This window comes from Hyla sarda, unplaced genomic scaffold (assembly GCF_029499605.1).
Source record: "Hyla sarda isolate aHylSar1 unplaced genomic scaffold, aHylSar1.hap1 scaffold_188, whole genome shotgun sequence".
Taxonomy (NCBI): domain Eukaryota; kingdom Metazoa; phylum Chordata; class Amphibia; order Anura; family Hylidae; genus Hyla; species Hyla sarda.
The window spans coordinates 1-23,755 of record NW_026608532.1 but is presented as its reverse complement, the minus strand read 5'-3'; the positions used below and the strand labels follow the sequence as shown (position 1 = coordinate 23,755).

The 23,755-nt window shown below is 46.3% G+C and overlaps 11 non-coding genes across 11 annotated transcripts; all 11 read right to left on the bottom strand.

Annotated features, from left to right (window-relative positions):
- Window positions 1-472: 472 nt before the first annotated feature.
- LOC130315562 (U2 spliceosomal RNA) lies at window positions 473-663 on the bottom strand. Its single transcript, XR_008863037.1, has one exon. It is a non-coding gene; the product is annotated as a U2 spliceosomal RNA (small nuclear RNA).
- Window positions 664-2,742: 2,079 nt separating this feature from the next.
- LOC130315550 (U2 spliceosomal RNA) lies at window positions 2,743-2,933 on the bottom strand. Its single transcript, XR_008863026.1, has one exon. It is a non-coding gene; the product is annotated as a U2 spliceosomal RNA (small nuclear RNA).
- Window positions 2,934-5,012: 2,079 nt separating this feature from the next.
- On the bottom strand, window positions 5,013-5,203 carry LOC130315538 (U2 spliceosomal RNA). Its single transcript, XR_008863015.1, has one exon. It is a non-coding gene; the product is annotated as a U2 spliceosomal RNA (small nuclear RNA).
- Window positions 5,204-7,289: 2,086 nt separating this feature from the next.
- On the bottom strand, window positions 7,290-7,480 carry LOC130315525 (U2 spliceosomal RNA). The gene has a single exon (XR_008863004.1). It is a non-coding gene; the product is annotated as a U2 spliceosomal RNA (small nuclear RNA).
- Window positions 7,481-9,564: 2,084 nt separating this feature from the next.
- LOC130315617 (U2 spliceosomal RNA) lies at window positions 9,565-9,755 on the bottom strand. Its single transcript, XR_008863087.1, has one exon. It is a non-coding gene; the product is annotated as a U2 spliceosomal RNA (small nuclear RNA).
- Window positions 9,756-11,838: 2,083 nt separating this feature from the next.
- LOC130315513 (U2 spliceosomal RNA) lies at window positions 11,839-12,029 on the bottom strand. Its single transcript, XR_008862993.1, has one exon. It is a non-coding gene; the product is annotated as a U2 spliceosomal RNA (small nuclear RNA).
- Window positions 12,030-14,106: 2,077 nt separating this feature from the next.
- Window positions 14,107-14,297, bottom strand: LOC130315501 (U2 spliceosomal RNA). Its single transcript, XR_008862982.1, has one exon. It is a non-coding gene; the product is annotated as a U2 spliceosomal RNA (small nuclear RNA).
- Window positions 14,298-16,361: 2,064 nt separating this feature from the next.
- Window positions 16,362-16,552, bottom strand: LOC130315489 (U2 spliceosomal RNA). The gene has a single exon (XR_008862971.1). It is a non-coding gene; the product is annotated as a U2 spliceosomal RNA (small nuclear RNA).
- Window positions 16,553-18,632: 2,080 nt separating this feature from the next.
- On the bottom strand, window positions 18,633-18,823 carry LOC130315477 (U2 spliceosomal RNA). The gene has a single exon (XR_008862960.1). It is a non-coding gene; the product is annotated as a U2 spliceosomal RNA (small nuclear RNA).
- Window positions 18,824-20,908: 2,085 nt separating this feature from the next.
- On the bottom strand, window positions 20,909-21,099 carry LOC130315681 (U2 spliceosomal RNA). The gene has a single exon (XR_008863138.1). It is a non-coding gene; the product is annotated as a U2 spliceosomal RNA (small nuclear RNA).
- Window positions 21,100-23,186: 2,087 nt separating this feature from the next.
- On the bottom strand, window positions 23,187-23,377 carry LOC130315669 (U2 spliceosomal RNA). Its single transcript, XR_008863127.1, has one exon. It is a non-coding gene; the product is annotated as a U2 spliceosomal RNA (small nuclear RNA).
- Window positions 23,378-23,755: the final 378 nt, after the last annotated feature.

Sequence of the window (23,755 nt, the reverse complement as noted above, 5' to 3'; positions counted from 1 at the left end):
GGAGACCCCCCCCCCCCCATGTTATGTTACATAGTTACATAGTTAGTACGGTCGAAAAAAGACATATGTCCATCAAGTTCAACCAGGGAATTAAGGGGTAGGGGTGTGGCGCGATATTGGGGAAGGGATGAGATTTTATATTTCTTCATAAGCATTAATCTTATTTTGTCAATTAGGAACATTCAGCACCCACCCGCTATCAAGGCAGCTGCCTATCATGTCATGCCCTACCTGCACAGGTGTGCTGGCTACTCAAATGATCCAATTAAGGAGGCCATTTAGTCAGCAGCAGCAGAAGTCCTGTGCCTGGACGCTCCAACAGCGGCCAGACACAAGCAGAAGCAGCAGCAGCACCACCTTTTGTTTTTTGGCTGCAGCAGCAGCAGCAGCAAGGCCCACAGGGCTGGCTAGCTGGCTAGCCAGCAAGCAGGTAGCAATGAAAGTAGGAATCTTTCTTTTTAACCCTGTAAGGGGGTGGTGCACTGTACCCGAAGATACTGCCATATCGGGTCAATGCATAGGGCGACGGAAGCAAGCTTCGAAATCGGCCCCCGTTCTCAAAAATCCATTTAATATATGGTCCCCAGATAGGGGACGTATCAGATATTAAACTGATAAGAACAGATACTACACTTGATCTTAGCCAAAAGGCCGAGAAGCGATAACCGTGAAAGGGGCGGGCCCAACAAGGTCCCCTTCATGGGCACTATCACTGCTTGCTGTCAGGGAGGCTGCCAGACAATTTTCCATGCACACTCTGGGCTGGGGGGCAGTCAACCACCAGTACACACAGCAGAACCTAAACCCATACCATTATTGCTAAGCAGCAAGACAGGGGCCCATTGCTCCCACGGGGCCTTTTTAAATGCAATCCATAACCCGGATTTGCCAGGAACCCTTCTTACTCCTCCTACTTGCATGTGACACTGGGCTTAGGATCTGCATAGGAAACACACACACAAGCACACACCTACCTTTGTTGCCTGCAGATGCCTCCTTGGCTGTCCCCAAACGGTATCAAACCAACACCCACGGGAAGCTGTAAGCATAGAGGACATGCCTGCACCCCATTGGACTTACCTGTGTGGGTTAAACCCGGGTTATTTGACAACCTATGGCGGTGATGGTTCTGCTCAGGCAGAGCAGTGCTGATGCTCCTCATAAAGCTGTCGCTGCTGTGAAGGTTCTAGGTGACATCACAAATCCCTATGGTTACATACACAACAAAGCTGGGTTGTTGTTGTTTACACTCTGCAAGGCCTGTGGAAGTGAGTGACATCATAGCACTGTAGTTCTGAGGGTTCTAGATGGATGCAACAATCTCCTGTTGCTTCTATGAAGGCCATAATAGACGACATCACCAAACAGCTCCATAGTCACATACACAGCAAAGGAGAGATGTTGTTTACACCTAGTGATGTCAGTGGTATTGAGTGACATCACAGCACAGTGCTAAGGCTCCTGGGCCTGGACACAGCAGCGGCTGCAATATCTCAACGGAGAATACGTTTATATATATGTGTGTGTGTGCGCGTATATATATATATATATATATATATATATATATATATATTTCTCCGCCGAAATCACTTTTAAACCCATTTCCACCTTTTTTTCCCTTCTCTTCCTCTTACTTTTTTTTCACGTTTTTTTACGTTTTTCTCCTTTTCGCCTCTTTTCTGGGCGTATTATTCTTCTTTTTCTTCTTTTTTTTCGTCTAATGCATACCCCATCAGTGCAGCAATGCTTATTCAATACCGCCAGCAGATGGAGACACTGGGGGATAATTTTCTAAGGATTTATACTGATTTTTCCTGTCTGAATTTGTCGCACAGAAAGTTGCAGGCCAAATATGTGTGACATTTCTGCGACTTTAGCTTCTAGAGCATTTTTACAACATTATACATAGGTGCTGAATACATAAAAAGCGACTGTTCAGCGACAGACAAGTCGCATCGGCTGAAAGTAGGCCAGAATGTCAGTCCATGTTGGAGCAGGTTTAGATACAGTCTAAAGCATAGATCTCAAAGTCTGTGCACAGAATTTAGCAAGGGCCTCGCACCTTCTGATGCATCAGGTAGGTGCACAATAGCATAGCCTAACCCTCTGTACTTTGGTCTATATTGATGCGGGACATAGACAGCCAGCTGATGACCAATCCATTAGTGCAATGGATGGCTGGAAGCATTTGTCTTTGCCTTTGCAATACCACAGAAGCAATGCATGGTCAATGTACAGCAATGACACACCTGTGTGAACAGCCAGGAGACCCCCCCCCCCCCATGTTATGTTACATAGTTACATAGTTAGTACGGTCGAAAAAAGACATATGTCCATCAAGTTCAACCAGGGAATTAAGGGGTAGGGGTGTGGCGCGATATTGGGGAAGGGATGAGATTTTATATTTCTTCATAAGCATTAATCTTATTTTGTCAATTAGGAACATTCAGCACCCACCCGCTATCAAGGCAGCTGCCTATCATGTCATGCCCTACCTGCACAGGTGTGCTGGCTACTCAAATGATCCAATTAAGGAGGCCATTTAGTCAGCAGCAGCAGAAGTCCTGTGCCTGGACGCTCCAACAGCGGCCAGACACAAGCAGAAGCAGAAGCAGCAGCAGCACCACCTTTTGTTTTTTGGCTGCAGCAGCAGCAGCAGCAAGGCCCACAGGGCTGGCTAGCTGGCTAGCCAGCAAGCAGGTAGCAATGAAAGTAGGAATCTTTCTTTTTAACCCTGTAAGGGGGTGGTGCACTGTACCCGAAGATACTGCCATATCGGGTCAATGCATAGGGCGACGGAAGCAAGCTTCGAAATCGGCCCCCGTTCTCAAAAATCCATTTAATATATGGTCCCCAGATAGGGGACGTATCAGATATTAAACTGATAAGAACAGATACTACACTTGATCTTAGCCAAAAGGCCGAGAAGCGATAACCGTGAAAGGGGCGGGCCCAACAAGGTCCCCTTCATGGGCACTATCACTGCTTGCTGTCAGGGAGGCTGCCAGACAATTTTCCATGCACACTCTGGGCTGGGGGGCAGTCAACCACCAGTACACACAGCAGAACCTAAACCCATACCATTATTGCTAAGCAGCAAGACAGGGGCCCATTGCACTCCCACGGGGCCTTTTTAAATGCAATCCATAACCCGGATTTGCCAGGAACCCTTCTTACTCCTCCTACTTGCATGTGACACTGGGCTTAGGATCTGCATAGGAAACACACACACAAGCACACACCTACCTTTGTTGCCTGCAGATGCCTCCTTGGCTGTCCCCAAACGGTATCAAACCAACACCCACGGGAAGCTGTAAGCATAGAGGACATGCCTGCACCCCATTGGACTTACCTGTGTGGGTTAAACCCGGGTTATTTGACAACCTATGGCGGTGATGGTTCTGCTCAGGCAGAGCAGTGCTGATGCTCCTCATAAAGCTGTCGCTGCTGTGAAGGTTCTAGGTGACATCACAAATCCCTATGGTTACATACACAACAAAGCTGGGTTGTTGTTGTTTACACTCTGCAAGGCCTGTGGAAGTGAGTGACATCATAGCACTGTAGTTCTGAGGGTTCTAGATGGATGCAACAATCTCCTGTTGCTTCTATGAAGGCCATAATAGACGACATCACCAAACAGCTCCATAGTCACATACACAGCAAAGGAGAGATGTTGTTTACACCTAGTGATGTCAGTGGTATTGAGTGACATCACAGCACAGTGCTAAGGCTCCTGGGCCTGGACACAGCAGCGGCTGCAATATCTCAACGGAGAATACGTTTATATATATGTGTGTGTGTGCGCGTATATATATATATATATATATATATATATATATATATATTTCTCCGCCGAAATCACTTTTAAACCCATTTCCACCTTTTTTTCCCTTCTCTTCCTCTTACTTTTTTTTCACGTTTTTTTACGTTTTTCTCCTTTTCGCCTCTTTTCTGGGCGTATTATTCTTCTTTTTCTTCTTTTTTTTCGTCTAATGCATACCCCATCAGTGCAGCAATGCTTATTCAATACCGCCAGCAGATGGAGACACTGGGGGATAATTTTCTAAGGATTTATACTGATTTTTCCTGTCTGAATTTGTCGCACAGAAAGTTGCAGGCCAAATATGTGTGACATTTCTGCGACTTTAGCTTCTAGAGCATTTTTACAACATTATACATAGGTGCTGAATACATAAAAAGCGACTGTTCAGCGACAGACAAGTCGCATCGGCTGAAAGTAGGCCAGAATGTCAGTCCATGTTGGAGCAGGTTTAGATACAGTCTAAAGCATAGATCTCAAAGTCTGTGCACAGAATTTAGCAAGGGCCTCGCACCTTCTGATGCATCAGGTAGGTGCACAATAGCATAGCCTAACCCTCTGTACTTTGGTCTATATTGATGCGGGACATAGACAGCCAGCTGATGACCAATCCATTAGTGCAATGGATGGCTGGAAGCATTTGTCTTTGCCTTTGCAATACCACAGAAGCAATGCATGGTCAATGTACAGCAATGACACACCTGTGTGAACAGCCAGGAGACCCCCCCCCCCATGTTATGTTACATAGTTACATAGTTAGTACGGTCGAAAAAAGACATATGTCCATCAAGTTCAACCAGGGAATTAAGGGGTAGGGGTGTGGCGCGATATTGGGGAAGGGATGAGATTTTATATTTCTTCATAAGCATTAATCTTATTTTGTCAATTAGGAACATTCAGCACCCACCCGCTATCAAGGCAGCTGCCTATCATGTCATGCCCTACCTGCACAGGTGTGCTGGCTACTCAAATGATCCAATTAAGGAGGCCATTTAGTCAGCAGCAGCAGAAGTCCTGTGCCTGGACGCTCCAACAGCGGCCAGACACAAGCAGAAGCAGAAGCAGCAGCAGCACTACCTTTTGTTTTTTGGCTGCAGCAGCAGCAGCAGCAAGGCCCACAGGGCTGGCTAGCTGGCTAGCCAGCAAGCAGGTAGCAATGAAAGTAGGAATCTTTCTTTTTAACCCTGTAAGGGGGTGGTGCACTGTACCCGAAGATACTGCCATATCGGGTCAATGCATAGGGCGACGGAAGCAAGCTTCGAAATCGGCCCCCGTTCTCAAAAATCCATTTAATATATGGTCCCCAGATAGGGGACGTATCAGATATTAAACTGATAAGAACAGATACTACACTTGATCTTAGCCAAAAGGCCGAGAAGCGATAACCGTGAAAGGGGCGGGCCCAACAAGGTCCCCTTCATGGGCACTATCACTGCTTGCTGTCAGGGAGGCTGCCAGACAATTTTCCATGCACACTCTGGGCTGGGGGGCAGTCAACCACCAGTACACACAGCAGAACCTAAACCCATACCATTATTGCTAAGCAGCAAGACAGGGGCCCATTGCACTCCCACGGGGCCTTTTTAAATGCAATCCATAACCCGGATTTGCCAGGAACCCTTCTTACTCCTCCTACTTGCATGTGACACTGGGCTTAGGATCTGCATAGGAAACACACACACAAGCACACACCTACCTTTGTTGCCTGCAGATGCCTCCTTGGCTGTCCCCAAACGGTATCAAACCAACACCCACGGGAAGCTGTAAGCATAGAGGACATGCCTGCACCCCATTGGACTTACCTGTGTGGGTTAAACCCGGGTTATTTGACAACCTATGGCGGTGATGGTTCTGCTCAGGCAGAGCAGTGCTGATGCTCCTCATAAAGCTGTCGCTGCTGTGAAGGTTCTAGGTGACATCACAAATCCCTATGGTTACATACACAACAAAGCTGGGTTGTTGTTGTTTACACTCTGCAAGGCCTGTGGAAGTGAGTGACATCATAGCACTGTAGTTCTGAGGGTTCTAGATGGATGCAACAATCTCCTGTTGCTTCTATGAAGGCCATAATAGACGACATCACCAAACAGCTCCATAGTCACATACACAGCAAAGGAGAGATGTTGTTTACACCTAGTGATGTCAGTGGTATTGAGTGACATCACAGCACAGTGCTAAGGCTCCTGGGCCTGGACACAGCAGCGGCTGCAATATCTCAACGGAGAATACGTTTATATATATGTGTGTGTGTGCGCGTATATATATATATATATATATATATATATATATATATATATATTTCTCCGCCGAAATCACTTTTAAACCCATTTCCACCTTTTTTTCCCTTCTCTTCCTCTTACTTTTTTTTCACGTTTTTTTACGTTTTTCTCCTTTTCGCCTCTTTTCTGGGCGTATTATTCTTCTTTTTCTTCTTTTTTTTCGTCTAATGCATACCCCATCAGTGCAGCAATGCTTATTCAATACCGCCAGCAGATGGAGACACTGGGGGATAATTTTCTAAGGATTTATACTGATTTTTCCTGTCTGAATTTGTCGCACAGAAAGTTGCAGGCCAAATATGTGTGACATTTCTGCGACTTTAGCTTCTAGAGCATTTTTACAACATTATACATAGGTGCTGAATACATAAAAAGCGACTGTTCAGCGACAGACAAGTCGCATCGGCTGAAAGTAGGCCAGAATGTCAGTCCATGTTGGAGCAGGTTTAGATACAGTCTAAAGCATAGATCTCAAAGTCTGTGCACAGAATTTAGCAAGGGCCTCGCACCTTCTGATGCATCAGGTAGGTGCACAATAGCATAGCCTAACCCTCTGTACTTTGGTCTATATTGATGCGGGACATAGACAGCCAGCTGATGACCAATCCATTAGTGCAATGGATGGCTGGAAGCATTTGTCTTTGCCTTTGCAATACCACAGAAGCAATGCATGGTCAATGTACAGCAATGACACACCTGTGTGAACAGCCAGGAGACCCCCCCCCCCCCCATGTTATGTTACATAGTTACATAGTTAGTACGGTCGAAAAAAGACATATGTCCATCAAGTTCAACCAGGGAATTAAGGGGTAGGGGTGTGGCGCGATATTGGGGAAGGGATGAGATTTTATATTTCTTCATAAGCATTAATCTTATTTTGTCAATTAGGAACATTCAGCACCCACCCGCTATCAAGGCAGCTGCCTATCATGTCATGCCCTACCTGCACAGGTGTGCTGGCTACTCAAATGATCCAATTAAGGAGGCCATTTAGTCAGCAGCAGCAGAAGTCCTGTGCCTGGACGCTCCAACAGCGGCCAGACACAAGCAGAAGCAGAAGCAGCAGCAGCACTACCTTTTGTTTTTTGGCTGCAGCAGCAGCAGCAGCAAGGCCCACAGGGCTGGCTAGCTGGCTAGCCAGCAAGCAGGTAGCAATGAAAGTAGGAATCTTTCTTTTTAACCCTGTAAGGGGGTGGTGCACTGTACCCGAAGATACTGCCATATCGGGTCAATGCATAGGGCGACGGAAGCAAGCTTCGAAATCGGCCCCCGTTCTCAAAAATCCATTTAATATATGGTCCCCAGATAGGGGACGTATCAGATATTAAACTGATAAGAACAGATACTACACTTGATCTTAGCCAAAAGGCCGAGAAGCGATAACCGTGAAAGGGGCGGGCCCAACAAGGTCCCCTTCATGGGCACTATCACTGCTTGCTGTCAGGGAGGCTGCCAGACAATTTTCCATGCACACTCTGGGCTGGGGGGCAGTCAACCACCAGTACACACAGCAGAACCTAAACCCATACCATTATTGCTAAGCAGCAAGACAGGGGCCCATTGCACTCCCACGGGGCCTTTTTAAATGCAATCCATAACCCGGATTTGCCAGGAACCCTTCTTACTCCTCCTACTTGCATGTGACACTGGGCTTAGGATCTGCATAGGAAACACACACACAAGCACACACCTACCTTTGTTGCCTGCAGATGCCTCCTTGGCTGTCCCCAAACGGTATCAAACCAACACCCACGGGAAGCTGTAAGCATAGAGGACATGCCTGCACCCCATTGGACTTACCTGTGTGGGTTAAACCCGGGTTATTTGACAACCTATGGCGGTGATGGTTCTGCTCAGGCAGAGCAGTGCTGATGCTCCTCATAAAGCTGTCGCTGCTGTGAAGGTTCTAGGTGACATCACAAATCCCTATGGTTACATACACAACAAAGCTGGGTTGTTGTTGTTTACACTCTGCAAGGCCTGTGGAAGTGAGTGACATCATAGCACTGTAGTTCTGAGGGTTCTAGATGGATGCAACAATCTCCTGTTGCTTCTATGAAGGCCATAATAGACGACATCACCAAACAGCTCCATAGTCACATACACAGCAAAGGAGAGATGTTGTTTACACCTAGTGATGTCAGTGGTATTGAGTGACATCACAGCACAGTGCTAAGGCTCCTGGGCCTGGACACAGCAGCGGCTGCAATATCTCAACGGAGAATACGTTTATATATATGTGTGTGTGTGCGCGTATATATATATATATATATATATATATATATATATATATATATTTCTCCGCCGAAATCACTTTTAAACCCATTTCCACCTTTTTTTCCCTTCTCTTCCTCTTACTTTTTTTTCACGTTTTTTTACGTTTTTCTCCTTTTCGCCTCTTTTCTGGGCGTATTATTCTTCTTTTTCTTCTTTTTTTTCGTCTAATGCATACCCCATCAGTGCAGCAATGCTTATTCAATACCGCCAGCAGATGGAGACACTGGGGGATAATTTTCTAAGGATTTATACTGATTTTTCCTGTCTGAATTTGTCGCACAGAAAGTTGCAGGCCAAATATGTGTGACATTTCTGCGACTTTAGCTTCTAGAGCATTTTTACAACATTATACATAGGTGCTGAATACATAAAAAGCGACTGTTCAGCGACAGACAAGTCGCATCGGCTGAAAGTAGGCCAGAATGTCAGTCCATGTTGGAGCAGGTTTAGATACAGTCTAAAGCATAGATCTCAAAGTCTGTGCACAGAATTTAGCAAGGGCCTCGCACCTTCTGATGCATCAGGTAGGTGCACAATAGCATAGCCTAACCCTCTGTACTTTGGTCTATATTGATGCGGGACATAGACAGCCAGCTGATGACCAATCCATTAGTGCAATGGATGGCTGGAAGCATTTGTCTTTGCCTTTGCAATACCACAGAAGCAATGCATGGTCAATGTACAGCAATGACACACCTGTGTGAACAGCCAGGAGACCCCCCCCCCCCATGTTATGTTACATAGTTACATAGTTAGTACGGTCGAAAAAAGACATATGTCCATCAAGTTCAACCAGGGAATTAAGGGGTAGGGGTGTGGCGCGATATTGGGGAAGGGATGAGATTTTATATTTCTTCATAAGCATTAATCTTATTTTGTCAATTAGGAACATTCAGCACCCACCCGCTATCAAGGCAGCTGCCTATCATGTCATGCCCTACCTGCACAGGTGTGCTGGCTACTCAAATGATCCAATTAAGGAGGCCATTTAGTCAGCAGCAGCAGAAGTCCTGTGCCTGGACGCTCCAACAGCGGCCAGACACAAGCAGAAGCAGAAGCAGCAGCAGCACCACCTTTTGTTTTTTGGCTGCAGCAGCAGCAGCAGCAAGGCCCACAGGGCTGGCTAGCTGGCTAGCCAGCAAGCAGGTAGCAATGAAAGTAGGAATCTTTCTTTTTAACCCTGTAAGGGGGTGGTGCACTGTACCCGAAGATACTGTCATATCGGGTCAATGCATAGGGCGACGGAAGCAAGCTTCGAAATCGGCCCCCGTTCTCAAAAATCCATTTAATATATGGTCCCCAGATAGGGGACGTATCAGATATTAAACTGATAAGAACAGATACTACACTTGATCTTAGCCAAAAGGCCGAGAAGCGATAACCGTGAAAGGGGCGGGCCCAACAAGGTCCCCTTCATGGGCACTATCACTGCTTGCTGTCAGGGAGGCTGCCAGACAATTTTCCATGCACACTCTGGGCTGGGGGGCAGTCAACCACCAGTACACACAGCAGAACCTAAACCCATACCATTATTGCTAAGCAGCAAGACAGGGGCCCATTGCACTCCCACGGGGCCTTTTTAAATGCAATCCATAACCCGGATTTGCCAGGAACCCTTCTTACTCCTCCTACTTGCATGTGACACTGGGCTTAGGATCTGCATAGGAAACACACACACAAGCACACACCTACCTTTGTTGCCTGCAGATGCCTCCTTGGCTGTCCCCAAACGGTATCAAACCAACACCCACGGGAAGCTGTAAGCATAGAGGACATGCCTGCACCCCATTGGACTTACCTGTGTGGGTTAAACCCGGGTTATTTGACAACCTATGGCGGTGATGGTTCTGCTCAGGCAGAGCAGTGCTGATGCTCCTCATAAAGCTGTCGCTGCTGTGAAGGTTCTAGGTGACATCACAAATCCCTATGGTTACATACACAACAAAGCTGGGTTGTTGTTGTTTACACTCTGCAAGGCCTGTGGAAGTGAGTGACATCATAGCACTGTAGTTCTGAGGGTTCTAGATGGATGCAACAATCTCCTGTTGCTTCTATGAAGGCCATAATAGACGACATCACCAAACAGCTCCATAGTCACATACACAGCAAAGGAGAGATGTTGTTTACACCTAGTGATGTCAGTGGTATTGAGTGACATCACAGCACAGTGCTAAGGCTCCTGGGCCTGGACACAGCAGCGGCTGCAATATCTCAACGGAGAATACGTTTATATATATGTGTGTGTGTGCGCGTATATATATATATATATATATATATATATATATATATATATATTTCTCCGCCGAAATCACTTTTAAACCCATTTCCACCTTTTTTTCCCTTCTCTTCCTCTTACTTTTTTTTCACGTTTTTTTACGTTTTTCTCCTTTTCGCCTCTTTTCTGGGCGTATTATTCTTCTTTTTCTTCTTTTTTTTCGTCTAATGCATACCCCATCAGTGCAGCAATGCTTATTCAATACCGCCAGCAGATGGAGACACTGGGGGATAATTTTCTAAGGATTTATACTGATTTTTCCTGTCTGAATTTGTCGCACAGAAAGTTGCAGGCCAAATATGTGTGACATTTCTGCGACTTTAGCTTCTAGAGCATTTTTACAACATTATACATAGGTGCTGAATACATAAAAAGCGACTGTTCAGCGACAGACAAGTCGCATCGGCTGAAAGTAGGCCAGAATGTCAGTCCATGTTGGAGCAGGTTTAGATACAGTCTAAAGCATAGATCTCAAAGTCTGTGCACAGAATTTAGCAAGGGCCTCGCACCTTCTGATGCATCAGGTAGGTGCACAATAGCATAGCCTAACCCTCTGTACTTTGGTCTATATTGATGCGGGACATAGACAGCCAGCTGATGACCAATCCATTAGTGCAATGGATGGCTGGAAGCATTTGTCTTTGCCTTTGCAATACCACAGAAGCAATGCATGGTCAATGTACAGCAATGACACACCTGTGTGAACAGCCAGGAGACCCCCCCCCCCATGTTATGTTACATAGTTACATAGTTAGTACGGTCGAAAAAAGACATATGTCCATCAAGTTCAACCAGGGAATTAAGGGGTAGGGGTGTGGCGCGATATTGGGGAAGGGATGAGATTTTATATTTCTTCATAAGCATTAATCTTATTTTGTCAATTAGGAACATTCAGCACCCACCCGCTATCAAGGCAGCTGCCTATCATGTCATGCCCTACCTGCACAGGTGTGCTGGCTACTCAAATGATCCAATTAAGGAGGCCATTTAGTCAGCAGCAGCAGAAGTCCTGTGCCTGGACGCTCCAACAGCGGCCAGACACAAGCAGAAGCAGAAGCAGCAGCAGCACCACCTTTTGTTTTTTGGCTGCAGCAGCAGCAGCAGCAAGGCCCACAGGGCTGGCTAGCTGGCTAGCCAGCAAGCAGGTAGCAATGAAAGTAGGAATCTTTCTTTTTAACCCTGTAAGGGGGTGGTGCACTGTACCCGAAGATACTGCCATATCGGGTCAATGCATAGGGCGACGGAAGCAAGCTTCGAAATCGGCCCCCGTTCTCAAAAATCCATTTAATATATGGTCCCCAGATAGGGGACGTATCAGATATTAAACTGATAAGAACAGATACTACACTTGATCTTAGCCAAAAGGCCGAGAAGCGATAACCGTGAAAGGGGCGGGCCCAACAAGGTCCCCTTCATGGGCACTATCACTGCTTGCTGTCAGGGAGGCTGCCAGACAATTTTCCATGCACACTCTGGGCTGGGGGGCAGTCAACCACCAGTACACACAGCAGAACCTAAACCCATACCATTATTGCTAAGCAGCAAGACAGGGGCCCATTGCACTCCCACGGGGCCTTTTTAAATGCAATCCATAACCCGGATTTGCCAGGAACCCTTCTTACTCCTCCTACTTGCATGTGACACTGGGCTTAGGATCTGCATAGGAAACACACACACAAGCACACACCTACCTTTGTTGCCTGCAGATGCCTCCTTGGCTGTCCCCAAACGGTATCAAACCAACACCCACGGGAAGCTGTAAGCATAGAGGACATGCCTGCACCCCATTGGACTTACCTGTGTGGGTTAAACCCGGGTTATTTGACAACCTATGGCGGTGATGGTTCTGCTCAGGCAGAGCAGTGCTGATGCTCCTCATAAAGCTGTCGCTGCTGTGAAGGTTCTAGGTGACATCACAAATCCCTATGGTTACATACACAACAAAGCTGGGTTGTTGTTGTTTACACTCTGCAAGGCCTGTGGAAGTGAGTGACATCATAGCACTGTAGTTCTGAGGGTTCTAGATGGATGCAACAATCTCCTGTTGCTTCTATGAAGGCCATAATAGACGACATCACCAAACAGCTCCATAGTCACATACACAGCAAAGGAGAGATGTTGTTTACACCTAGTGATGTCAGTGGTATTGAGTGACATCACAGCACAGTGCTAAGGCTCCTGGGCCTGGACACAGCAGCGGCTGCAATATCTCAACGGAGAATACGTTTATATATATGTGTGTGTGTGCGCGTATATATATATATATATATATATATATATATATATATTTCTCCGCCGAAATCACTTTTAAACCCATTTCCACCTTTTTTTCCCTTCTCTTCCTCTTACTTTTTTTTCACGTTTTTTTACGTTTTTCTCCTTTTCGCCTCTTTTCTGGGCGTATTATTCTTCTTTTTCTTCTTTTTTTTCGTCTAATGCATACCCCATCAGTGCAGCAATGCTTATTCAATACCGCCAGCAGATGGAGACACTGGGGGATAATTTTCTAAGGATTTATACTGATTTTTCCTGTCTGAATTTGTCGCACAGAAAGTTGCAGGCCAAATATGTGTGACATTTCTGCGACTTTAGCTTCTAGAGCATTTTTACAACATTATACATAGGTGCTGAATACATAAAAAGCGACTGTTCAGCGACAGACAAGTCGCATCGGCTGAAAGTAGGCCAGAATGTCAGTCCATGTTGGAGCAGGTTTAGATACAGTCTAAAGCATAGATCTCAAAGTCTGTGCACAGAATTTAGCAAGGGCCTCGCACCTTCTGATGCATCAGGTAGGTGCACAATAGCATAGCCTAACCCTCTGTACTTTGGTCTATATTGATGCGGGACATAGACAGCCAGCTGATGACCAATCCATTAGTGCAATGGATGGCTGGAAGCATTTGTCTTTGCCTTTGCAATACCACAGAAGCAATGCATGGTCAATGTACAGCAATGACACACCTGTGTGAACAGCCAGGAGACCCCCCCCCCCATGTTATGTTACATAGTTACATAGTTAGTACGGTCGAAAAAAGACATATGTCCATCAAGTTCAACCAGGGAATTAAGGGGTAGGGGTGTGGCGCGATATTGGGGAAGGGATGAGATTTTATATTTCTTCATAAGCATTAATCTTATTTTGTCAATTAGGAACATTCAGCACCCACCCGCTATCAAGGCAGCTGCCTATCATGTCATGCCCTACCTGCACAGGTGTGCTGGCTACTCAAATGATCCAATTAAGGAGGCCATTTAGTCAGCAGCAGCAGAAGTCCTGTGCCTGGACGCTCCAACAGCGGCCAGACACAAGCAGAAGCAGAAGCAGCAGCAGCACCACCTTTTGTTTTTTGGCTGCAGCAGCAGCAGCAGCAAGGCCCACAGGGCTGGCTAGCTGGCTAGCCAGCAAGCAGGTAGCAATGAAAGTAGGAATCTTTCTTTTTAACCCTGTAAGGGGGTGGTGCACTGTACCCGAAGATACTGCCATATCGGGTCAATGCATAGGGCGACGGAAGCAAGCTTCGAAATCGGCCCCCGTTCTCAAAAATCCATTTAATATATGGTCCCCAGATAGGGGACGTATCAGATATTAAACTGATAAGAACAGATACTACACTTGATCTTAGCCAAAAGGCCGAGAAGCGATAACCGTGAAAGGGGCGGGCCCAACAAGGTCCCCTTCATGGGCACTATCACTGCTTGCTGTCAGGGAGGCTGCCAGACAATTTTCCATGCACACTCTGGGCTGGGGGGCAGTCAACCACCAGTACACACAGCAGAACCTAAACCCATACCATTATTGCTAAGCAGCAAGACAGGGGCCCATTGCACTCCCACGGGGCCTTTTTAAATGCAATCCATAACCCGGATTTGCCAGGAACCCTTCTTACTCCTCCTACTTGCATGTGACACTGGGCTTAGGATCTGCATAGGAAACACACACAAGCACACACCTACCTTTGTTGCCTGCAGATGCCTCCTTGGCTGTCCCCAAACGGTATCAAACCAACACCCACGGGAAGCTGTAAGCATAGAGGACATGCCTGCACCCCATTGGACTTACCTGTGTGGGTTAAACCCGGGTTATTTGACAACCTATGGCGGTGATGGTTCTGCTCAGGCAGAGCAGTGCTGATGCTCCTCATAAAGCTGTCGCTGCTGTGAAGGTTCTAGGTGACATCACAAATCCCTATGGTTACATACACAACAAAGCTGGGTTGTTGTTGTTTACACTCTGCAAGGCCTGTGGAAGTGAGTGACATCATAGCACTGTAGTTCTGAGGGTTCTAGATGGATGCAACAATCTCCTGTTGCTTCTATGAAGGCCATAATAGACGACATCACCAAACAGCTCCATAGTCACATACACAGCAAAGGAGAGATGTTGTTTACACCTAGTGATGTCAGTGGTATTGAGTGACATCACAGCACAGTGCTAAGGCTCCTGGGCCTGGACACAGCAGCGGCTGCAATATCTCAACGGAGAATACGTTTATATATATGTGTGTGTGTGCGCGTATATATATATATATATATATATATTTCTCCGCCGAAATCACTTTTAAACCCATTTCCACCTTTTTTTCCCTTCTCTTCCTCTTACTTTTTTTTCACGTTTTTTTACGTTTTTCTCCTTTTCGCCTCTTTTCTGGGCGTATTATTCTTCTTTTTCTTCTTTTTTTTCGTCTAATGCATACCCCATCAGTGCAGCAATGCTTATTCAATACCGCCAGCAGATGGAGACACTGGGGGATAATTTTCTAAGGATTTATACTGATTTTTCCTGTCTGAATTTGTCGCACAGAAAGTTGCAGGCCAAATATGTGTGACATTTCTGCGACTTTAGCTTCTAGAGCATTTTTACAACATTATACATAGGTGCTGAATACATAAAAAGCGACTGTTCAGCGACAGACAAGTCGCATCGGCTGAAAGTAGGCCAGAATGTCAGTCCATGTTGGAGCAGGTTTAGATACAGTCTAAAGCATAGATCTCAAAGTCTGTGCACAGAATTTAGCAAGGGCCTCGCACCTTCTGATGCATCAGGTAGGTGCACAATAGCATAGCCTAACCCTCTGTACTTTGGTCTATATTGATGCGGGACATAGACAGCCAGCTGATGACCAATCCATTAGTGCAATGGATGGCTGGAAGCATTTGTCTTTGCCTTTGCAATACCACAGAAGCAATGCATGGTCAATGTACAGCAATGACACACCTGTGTGAACAGCCAGGAGACCCCCCCCCCCCATGTTATGTTACATAGTTACATAGTTAGTACGGTCGAAAAAAGACATATGTCCATCAAGTTCAACCAGGGAATTAAGGGGTAGGGGTGTGGCGCGATATTGGGGAAGGGATGAGATTTTATATTTCTTCATAAGCATTAATCTTATTTTGTCAATTAGGAACATTCAGCACCCACCCGCTATCAAGGCAGCTGCCTATCATGTCATGCCCTACCTGCACAGGTGTGCTGGCTACTCAAATGATCCAATTAAGGAGGCCATTTAGTCAGCAGCAGCAGAAGTCCTGTGCCTGGACGCTCCAACAGCGGCCAGACACAAGCAGAAGCAGAAGCAGCAGCAGCACCACCTTTTGTTTTTTGGCTGCAGCAGCAGCAGCAGCAAGGCCCACAGGGCTGGCTAGCTGGCTAGCCAGCAAGCAGGTAGCAATGAAAGTAGGAATCTTTCTTTTTAACCCTGTAAGGGGGTGGTGCACTGTACCCGAAGATACTGCCATATCGGGTCAATGCATAGGGCGACGGAAGCAAGCTTCGAAATCGGCCCCCGTTCTCAAAAATCCATTTAATATATGGTCCCCAGATAGGGGACGTATCAGATATTAAACTGATAAGAACAGATACTACACTTGATCTTAGCCAAAAGGCCGAGAAGCGATAACCGTGAAAGGGGCGGGCCCAACAAGGTCCCCTTCATGGGCACTATCACTGCTTGCTGTCAGGGAGGCTGCCAGACAATTTTCCATGCACACTCTGGGCTGGGGGGCAGTCAACCACCAGTACACACAGCAGAACCTAAACCCATACCATTATTGCTAAGCAGCAAGACAGGGGCCCATTGCACTCCCACGGGGCCTTTTTAAATGCAATCCATAACCCGGATTTGCCAGGAACCCTTCTTACTCCTCCTACTTGCATGTGACACTGGGCTTAGGATCTGCATAGGAAACACACACACAAGCACACACCTACCTTTGTTGCCTGCAGATGCCTCCTTGGCTGTCCCCAAACGGTATCAAACCAACACCCACGGGAAGCTGTAAGCATAGAGGACATGCCTGCACCCCATTGGACTTACCTGTGTGGGTTAAACCCGGGTTATTTGACAACCTATGGCGGTGATGGTTCTGCTCAGGCAGAGCAGTGCTGATGCTCCTCATAAAGCTGTCGCTGCTGTGAAGGTTCTAGGTGACATCACAAATCCCTATGGTTACATACACAACAAAGCTGGGTTGTTGTTGTTTACACTCTGCAAGGCCTGTGGAAGTGAGTGACATCATAGCACTGTAGTTCTGAGGGTTCTAGATGGATGCAACAATCTCCTGTTGCTTCTATGAAGGCCATAATAGACGACATCACCAAACAGCTCCATAGTCACATACACAGCAAAGGAGAGATGTTGTTTACACCTAGTGATGTCAGTGGTATTGAGTGACATCACAGCACAGTGCTAAGGCTCCTGGGCCTGGACACAGCAGCGGCTGCAATATCTCAACGGAGAATACGTTTATATATATGTGTGTGTGTGCGCGTATATATATATATATATATATATATATATATATATATATTTCTCCGCCGAAATCACTTTTAAACCCATTTCCACCTTTTTTTCCCTTCTCTTCCTCTTACTTTTTTTTCACGTTTTTTTACGTTTTTCTCCTTTTCGCCTCTTTTCTGGGCGTATTATTCTTCTTTTTCTTCTTTTTTTTCGTCTAATGCATACCCCATCAGTGCAGCAATGCTTATTCAATACCGCCAGCAGATGGAGACACTGGGGGATAATTTTCTAAGGATTTATACTGATTTTTCCTGTCTGAATTTGTCGCACAGAAAGTTGCAGGCCAAATATGTGTGACATTTCTGCGACTTTAGCTTCTAGAGCATTTTTACAACATTATACATAGGTGCTGAATACATAAAAAGCGACTGTTCAGCGACAGACAAGTCGCATCGGCTGAAAGTAGGCCAGAATGTCAGTCCATGTTGGAGCAGGTTTAGATACAGTCTAAAGCATAGATCTCAAAGTCTGTGCACAGAATTTAGCAAGGGCCTCGCACCTTCTGATGCATCAGGTAGGTGCACAATAGCATAGCCTAACCCTCTGTACTTTGGTCTATATTGATGCGGGACATAGACAGCCAGCTGATGACCAATCCATTAGTGCAATGGATGGCTGGAAGCATTTGTCTTTGCCTTTGCAATACCACAGAAGCAATGCATGGTCAATGTACAGCAATGACACACCTGTGTGAACAGCCAGGAGACCCCCCCCCCCCATGTTATGTTACATAGTTACATAGTTAGTACGGTCGAAAAAAGACATATGTCCATCAAGTTCAACCAGGGAATTAAGGGGTAGGGGTGTGGCGCGATATTGGGGAAGGGATGAGATTTTATATTTCTTCATAAGCATTAATCTTATTTTGTCAATTAGGAACATTCAGCACCCACCCGCTATCAAGGCAGCTGCCTATCATGTCATGCCCTACCTGCACAGGTGTGCTGGCTACTCAAATGATCCAATTAAGGAGGCCATTTAGTCAGCAGCAGCAGAAGTCCTGTGCCTGGACGCTCCAACAGCGGCCAGACACAAGCAGAAGCAGAAGCAGCAGCAGCACCACCTTTTGTTTTTTGGCTGCAGCAGCAGCAGCAGCAAGGCCCACAGGGCTGGCTAGCTGGCTAGCCAGCAAGCAGGTAGCAATGAAAGTAGGAATCTTTCTTTTTAACCCTGTAAGGGGGTGGTGCACTGTACCCGAAGATACTGCCATATCGGGTCAATGCATAGGGCGACGGAAGCAAGCTTCGAAATCGGCCCCCGTTCTCAAAAATCCATTTAATATATGGTCCCCAGATAGGGGACGTATCAGATATTAAACTGATAAGAACAGATACTACACTTGATCTTAGCCAAAAGGCCGAGAAGCGATAACCGTGAAAGGGGCGGGCCCAACAAGGTCCCCTTCATGGGCACTATCACTGCTTGCTGTCAGGGAGGCTGCCAGACAATTTTCCATGCACACTCTGGGCTGGGGGGCAGTCAACCACCAGTACACACAGCAGAACCTAAACCCATACCATTATTGCTAAGCAGCAAGACAGGGGCCCATTGCACTCCCACGGGGCCTTTTTAAATGCAATCCATAACCCGGATTTGCCAGGAACCCTTCTTACTCCTCCTACTTGCATGTGACACTGGGCTTAGGATCTGCATAGGAAACACACACACAAGCACACACCTACCTTTGTTGCCTGCAGATGCCTCCTTGGCTGTCCCCAAACGGTATCAAACCAACACCCACGGGAAGCTGTAAGCATAGAGGACATGCCTGCACCCCATTGGACTTACCTGTGTGGGTTAAACCCGGGTTATTTGACAACCTATGGCGGTGATGGTTCTGCTCAGGCAGAGCAGTGCTGATGCTCCTCATAAAGCTGTCGCTGCTGTGAAGGTTCTAGGTGACATCACAAATCCCTATGGTTACATACACAACAAAGCTGGGTTGTTGTTGTTTACACTCTGCAAGGCCTGTGGAAGTGAGTGACATCATAGCACTGTAGTTCTGAGGGTTCTAGATGGATGCAACAATCTCCTGTTGCTTCTATGAAGGCCATAATAGACGACATCACCAAACAGCTCCATAGTCACATACACAGCAAAGGAGAGATGTTGTTTACACCTAGTGATGTCAGTGGTATTGAGTGACATCACAGCACAGTGCTAAGGCTCCTGGGCCTGGACACAGCAGCGGCTGCAATATCTCAACGGAGAATACGTTTATATATATGTGTGTGTGTGCGCGTATATATATATATATATATATATATATATATATATATATATATTTCTCTGCCGAAATCACTTTTAAACCCATTTCCACCTTTTTTTCCCTTCTCTTCCTCTTACTTTTTTTTCACGTTTTTTTACGTTTTTCTCCTTTTCGCCTCTTTTCTGGGCGTATTATTCTTCTTTTTCTTCTTTTTTTTCGTCTAATGCATACCCCATCAGTGCAGCAATGCTTATTCAATACCGCCAGCAGATGGAGACACTGGGGGATAATTTTCTAAGGATTTATACTGATTTTTCCTGTCTGAATTTGTCGCACAGAAAGTTGCAGGCCAAATATGTGTGACATTTCTGCGACTTTAGCTTCTAGAGCATTTTTACAACATTATACATAGGTGCTGAATACATAAAAAGCGACTGTTCAGCGACAGACAAGTCGCATCGGCTGAAAGTAGGCCAGAATGTCAGTCCATGTTGGAGCAGGTTTAGATACAGTCTAAAGCATAGATCTCAAAGTCTGTGCACAGAATTTAGCAAGGGCCTCGCACCTTCTGATGCATCAGGTAGGTGCACAATAGCATAGCCTAACCCTCTGTACTTTGGTCTATATTGATGCGGGACATAGACAGCCAGCTGATGACCAATCCATTAGTGCAATGGATGGCTGGAAGCATTTGTCTTTGCCTTTGCAATACCACAGAAGCAATGCATGGTCAATGTACAGCAATGACACACCTGTGTGAACAGCCAGGAGACCCCCCCCCCCCCATGTTATGTTACATAGTTACATAGTTAGTACGGTCGAAAAAAGACATATGTCCATCAAGTTCAACCAGGGAATTAAGGGGTAGGGGTGTGGCGCGATATTGGGGAAGGGATGAGATTTTATATTTCTTCATAAGCATTAATCTTATTTTGTCAATTAGGAACATTCAGCACCCACCCGCTATCAAGGCAGCTGCCTATCATGTCATGCCCTACCTGCACAGGTGTGCTGGCTACTCAAATGATCCAATTAAGGAGGCCATTTAGTCAGCAGCAGCAGAAGTCCTGTGCCTGGACGCTCCAACAGCGGCCAGACACAAGCAGAAGCAGAAGCAGCAGCAGCACCACCTTTTGTTTTTTGGCTGCAGCAGCAGCAGCAGCAAGGCCCACAGGGCTGGCTAGCTGGCTAGCCAGCAAGCAGGTAGCAATGAAAGTAGGAATCTTTCTTTTTAACCCTGTAAGGGGGTGGTGCACTGTACCCGAAGATACTGCCATATCGGGTCAATGCATAGGGCGACGGAAGCAAGCTTCGAAATCGGCCCCCGTTCTCAAAAATCCATTTAATATATGGTCCCCAGATAGGGGACGTATCAGATATTAAACTGATAAGAACAGATACTACACTTGATCTTAGCCAAAAGGCCGAGAAGCGATAACCGTGAAAGGGGCGGGCCCAACAAGGTCCCCTTCATGGGCACTATCACTGCTTGCTGTCAGGGAGGCTGCCAGACAATTTTCCATGCACACTCTGGGCTGGGGGGCAGTCAACCACCAGTACACACAGCAGAACCTAAACCCATACCATTATTGCTAAGCAGCAAGACAGGGGCCCATTGCACTCCCACGGGGCCTTTTTAAATGCAATCCATAACCCGGATTTGCCAGGAACCCTTCTTACTCCTCCTACTTGCATGTGACACTGGGCTTAGGATCTGCATAGGAAACACACACAAGCACACACCTACCTTTGTTGCCTGCAGATGCCTCCTTGGCTGTCCCCAAACGGTATCAAACCAACACCCACGGGAAGCTGTAAGCATAGAGGACATGCCTGCACCCCATTGGACTTACCTGTGTGGGTTAAACCCGGGTTATTTGACAACCTATGGCGGTGATGGTTCTGCTCAGGCAGAGCAGTGCTGATGCTCCTCATAAAGCTGTCGCTGCTGTGAAGGTTCTAGGTGACATCACAAATCCCTATGGTTACATACACAACAAAGCTGGGTTGTTGTTGTTTACACTCTGCAAGGCCTGTGGAAGTGAGTGACATCATAGCACTGTAGTTCTGAGGGTTCTAGATGGATGCAACAATCTCCTGTTGCTTCTATGAAGGCCATAATAGACGACATCACCAAACAGCTCCATAGTCACATACACAGCAAAGGAGAGATGTTGTTTACACCTAGTGATGTCAGTGGTATTGAGTGACATCACAGCACAGTGCTAAGGCTCCTGGGCCTGGACACAGCAGCGGCTGCAATATCTCAACGGAGAATACGTTTATATATATGTGTGTGTGTGCGCGTATATATATATATATATATATATATATATATATATATATATATATATTTCTCCGCCGAAATCACTTTTAAACCCATTTCCACCTTTTTTTCCCTTCTCTTCCTCTTACTTTTTTTTCACGTTTTTTTACGTTTTTCTCCTTTTCGCCTCTTTTCTGGGCGTATTATTCTTCTTTTTCTTCTTTTTTTTCGTCTAATGCATACCCCATCAGTGCAGCAATGCTTATTCAATACCGCCAGCAGATGGAGACACTGGGGGATAATTTTCTAAGGATTTATACTGATTTTTCCTGTCTGAATTTGTCGCACAGAAAGTTGCAGGCCAAATATGTGTGACATTTCTGCGACTTTAGCTTCTAGAGCATTTTTACAACATTATACATAGGTGCTGAATACATAAAAAGCGACTGTTCAGCGACAGACAAGTCGCATCGGCTGAAAGTAGGCCAGAATGTCAGTCCATGTTGGAGCAGGTTTAGATACAGTCTAAAGCATAGATCTCAAAGTCTGTGCACAGAATTTAGCAAGGGCCTCGCACCTTCTGATGCATCAGGTAGGTGCACAATAGCATAGCCTAACCCTCTGTACTTTGGTCTATATTGATGCGGGACATAGACAGCCAGCTGATGACCAATCCATTAGTGCAATGGATGGCTGGAAGCATTTGTCTTTGCCTTTGCAATACCACAGAAGCAATGCATGGTCAATGTACAGCAATGACACACCTGTGTGAACAGCCAGGAGACCCCCCCCCCCCCATGTTATGTTACATAGTTACATAGTTAGTACGGTCGAAAAAAGACATATGTCCATCAAGTTCAACCAGGGAATTAAGGGGTAGGGGTGTGGCGCGATATTGGGGAAGGGATGAGATTTTATATTTCTTCATAAGCATTAATCTTATTTTGTCAATTAGGAACATTCAGCACCCACCCGCTATCAAGGCAGCTGCCTATCATGTCATGCCCTACCTGCACAGGTGTGCTGGCTACTCAAATGATCCAATTAAGGAGGCCATTTAGTCAGCAGCAGCAGAAGTCCTGTGCCTGGACGCTCCAACAGCGGCCAGACACAAGCAGAAGCAGAAGCAGCAGCAGCACCACCTTTTGTTTTTTGGCTGCAGCAGCAGCAGCAGCAAGGCCCACAGGGCTGGCTAGCTGGCTAGCCAGCAAGCAGGTAGCAATGAAAGTAGGAATCTTTCTTTTTAACCCTGTAAGGGGGTGGTGCACTGTACCCGAAGATACTGCCATATCGGGTCAATGCATAGGGCGACGGAAGCAAGCTTCGAAATCGGCCCCCGTTCTCAAAAATCCATTTAATATATGGTCCCCAGATAGGGGACGTATCAGATATTAAACTGATAAGAACAGATACTACACTTGATCTTAGCCAAAAGGCCGAGAAGCGATAACCGTGAAAGGGGCGGGCCCAACAAGGTCCCCTTCATGGGCACTATCACTGCTTGCTGTCAGGGAGGCTGCCAGACAATTTTCCATGCACACTCTGGGCTGGGGGGCAGTCAACCACCAGTACACACAGCAGAACCTAAACCCATACCATTATTGCTAAGCAGCAAGACAGGGGCCCATTGCACTCCCACGGGGCCTTTTTAAATGCAATCCATAACCCGGATTTGCCAGGAACCCTTCTTACTCCTCCTACTTGCATGTGACACTGGGCTTAGGATCTGCATAGGAAACACACACACAAGCACACACCTACCTTTGTTGCCTGCAGATGCCTCCTTGGCTGTCCCCAAACGGTATCAAACCAACACCCACGGGAAG